We start from the raw sequence: 3,301 nt of genomic DNA on the forward strand, positions 1-3,301 counted from the left end.
AATCCAAAATATATATGTACAGAAATATAGTAATTTATTATACCTGGCTAATTAAAATCTAACTTCAGCTACACTTTGCACATAGTAATATGAGATTGCTAAAGGAATGCTTAAATTATTACGTTAGACCGAAGTTTAAAATTTGACTCAGAATCTTTTTGAGGGCTTTTTAGATATGATCAAAGCGCCAAGATTTAAAGTATGCAGATCTACCCTCAGTTCTTTATGTCCAATTGGGGTTGGGGAAAAACATGTAATAGCTACTAATCTCTGTTTTTAATCATCTCTGCTTTTAAAAGTTCTCTATGTCTAATCCATTTCAATTTCATCATTAAAGTTTTGCTTTTAGAAGGTACAATTATCATCAAATGATTTTACTTTCACCCCACAAGGGTTTTCTTTCTATATTGATTCTACATGGATTACATCCTATTTAATTTTTTCCTTCTAACTTCTAATAGCACTGGGTAATTATGAATTAAATTAATAAATATCTTCCTTTCAGCAAGAGAGAATTTCACATGTAAAAGCATGAATGAATAAGCAAGCACAGCCACTAGGTCTTATTATTAATCAATCTCTTTAGAAAACACTACCCCCTTGGCATATCACATTGTATTTTAGCTTATTTTGTATCTCTTCTGCTACTGTGTTCTGTTAAACTCTTAAAAATCAGATTTATACCATTAAAAAATCTTATTGTTGCCAATGCTTCCCTTAATAATTACTGAAATTTTTCAGTAAAACAGAAAGAATTCAAAGAGTAATAATAAATATTCCCCTTGCAGTGAGTGTAAGATGGAAAAAATGACTGTCATCTCTGCACACCTTTAAGAGTCTGAGCATCTCACAGTGCAGAGGATTATTGAAGTGCTAAAAGGACATATTATAAAACTGGAGTGATACAGAGATTAGCATGGCCCCTGTACAAGGATGACAGGCAAATTCGTGAAGCCCTGCATATTTTGGCGGCTTCCCAAGTAACCCTCATGGTAAAGAATTCGCCTGCCAAACAGAAGACATGGGATCAATCCCTGGGTCTGGAAGACCCCCTGGAGAAGGAAATTGCAACCCATTCCAGTATGTTTGCCTGGGAATTTCGATGGACAGAGGAATCTGGTGGGATATAGTCCATGAGGTCACAAGAGTCAGACACAACTCAGCATCTAAGCACAAAATACAATTAGTTTTTATACAGTATGGTCTGTAAATGTAAGCATTAGCTTAAATAATGTTACAAATTTACCAAATCATTTAAATATCTTCCTGGAAAGATGATAAGACCACCATACACCATACCTAAATCCTGCTGCATGCAAGCAGGACAATGCAACATGAGTGGAAGGGATAAAGGCCAACTCTGGGCCCAACTCCCTGACATCTCATTAATTATCTGTGCTCTTTCTTCTCATTCTGCCAAAATGATGCCAGAGTGACCTAGAAGTCACGAAATGGTGAGATATGACCTCAAGATGGAAGCAATATTGCTAGGTCACCTGAGAGATCACTTGGTATAAAGCCACCAACCCAATATTGAACTATAATGCAAGCAACATCAAATCAACGGCATTAAGCCACTGAGAATTTCAGGTCCTTTGTTATAGCCCACTCTAACAATAGATAGCATATTCTAAGGAAAACATTGGCCAACTAAATAAACTGGAACTTCCTAAAAGAAACAACCAAGTGTTTCCATGTTAAAAGAACAGAAATCAATAGTCCGTTCCTTCCTATGGGGATTTTAAAAGAAAGCTTTTTCTTTTTTTTCCTTATGCTAAAAGCCAGAAGACAGAGGTTTCCGGCTCTGTTACATACAGAGTCCATTTCTCTGGGCCTTATCTATTAATTAAAAATAAATGGGTATACAAGATAATCTCTACTGTTCATTCTGCTGCTGCTGCTAAGTCACTTCAGTCTTGTCCGACTCTGTGAGACCCCATAGACTGCAGCCCACCAGGCTCCCCTGTCCCTGGGATTCTCCAGGCAAGAACACTGGAGTGAGTTTCCATTTCCTTCTCCAATGAATGAAAGTGAAAAGTGAAAGTGAAGTCGCTCAGTAAGTGTCCGACTCTTTGTGACCCCATGGACTGCAGCCTACCAGGCTCCTCTGTCCATGAGATTTCCCAGGCAAGAGTATTGGAGTGGGTTGCCATTGCCTTCTCCGACTGTTCGTTATAAGTCTATAATATTAAGCCCATAAATCTAAAATATATTCTTAGATCTACATTTTCTAAGTAACAGGATTTATAAAATCCAAACAAACCAAGAAATTTGAAGAAACTTAGCAAGAAAAATAAAGCCAAGCTAAAATTCATGTTTTGAAACAGTTTTATCAAGCTCTTAGTAAAATGAAAATATGGATGTCATTAAAGAATTAAGGAAGTTGATATTTTATCACAAGTTTGAACATGAACTCGCTATAGGACAAATATAAGTTTTCTCCAAAAATAGGCTGAGAATTCAAATTGGCTATACCTGTTCAATACATTATATTCAGTAAAGTCTAAATCATATAAATTATAGATAATATGTTTTTCAACAAGAGAAAAGAAAAGAATGTAATGTGGTTAAGGTGCTAGGCTGTGGATACAGACAATGTAAGCCTCTCAGTTGTACTTTAAATAGCGAGGTGACCTTGACCAAGCTACTTTACTTCATCCTTAGTGTTCACAACTGTAAATTTGGAAGATTAATAATATCGGCTTCATGTGGCAGCTGTTATGTGTGCTAAATAAGTAAACGTATGTAAAATAATTCAAACAATGCCCACATACAGTCAGTGTAACTGTGTAATATAAGTTTGCAATGGAAAAGACTCTGATGCTGGGAGGGATTGGAGGCAAGAGGAGAAGGGGATGACAGAGGATGAGATGGCTGGATGGCATCACTGACTCGATGGACATGAGTCTCAGTGAACTCCGGGAGTTGGTGATGGACAGGGAGGCCTGGCGTGCTGCGATTCATGGAGTTGCAAAGAGTCGGACACGACTGAGTGACTGATCTGATCTGATCTGATCTGACTGTTACACATTGAATTTATACTAAAAGTAATTTTTCCTTATTCAAATAGCTTTACTATAGAACACAGTTATAAATTTAGAAATATTTAAGGAACTGATTTAATGTTATTTTCCAGTGCTATCAAAAGCTACAAATTATGCACCATGATATAACAGTTTTATTCTTTTTAACTGACCCTATGTAAATCTCTCTAGTTGAGTACATTAATAATATTAGGCTAAGCTGAGCGCCAAAGAATTGATGCTTTTGAACTGTGGTGCTGGAGAAGACTCTTGAGAGT

The 3,301-nt window shown here is 36.6% G+C and overlaps 1 pseudogene; it reads left to right on the forward strand.

Moving 5' to 3' along the window:
• Window positions 1-870: 870 nt before the first annotated feature.
• Window positions 871-968, forward strand: LOC113899364 (annotated as a pseudogene).
• The last annotated feature ends 2,333 nt before the right edge of the window (window positions 969-3,301 follow it).

The sequence above is a fragment of the Bos indicus x Bos taurus genome, chromosome 1 (genome assembly GCF_003369695.1).
Source record: "Bos indicus x Bos taurus breed Angus x Brahman F1 hybrid chromosome 1, Bos_hybrid_MaternalHap_v2.0, whole genome shotgun sequence".
Taxonomy (NCBI): Eukaryota; Metazoa; Chordata; class Mammalia; order Artiodactyla; family Bovidae; genus Bos; species Bos indicus x Bos taurus.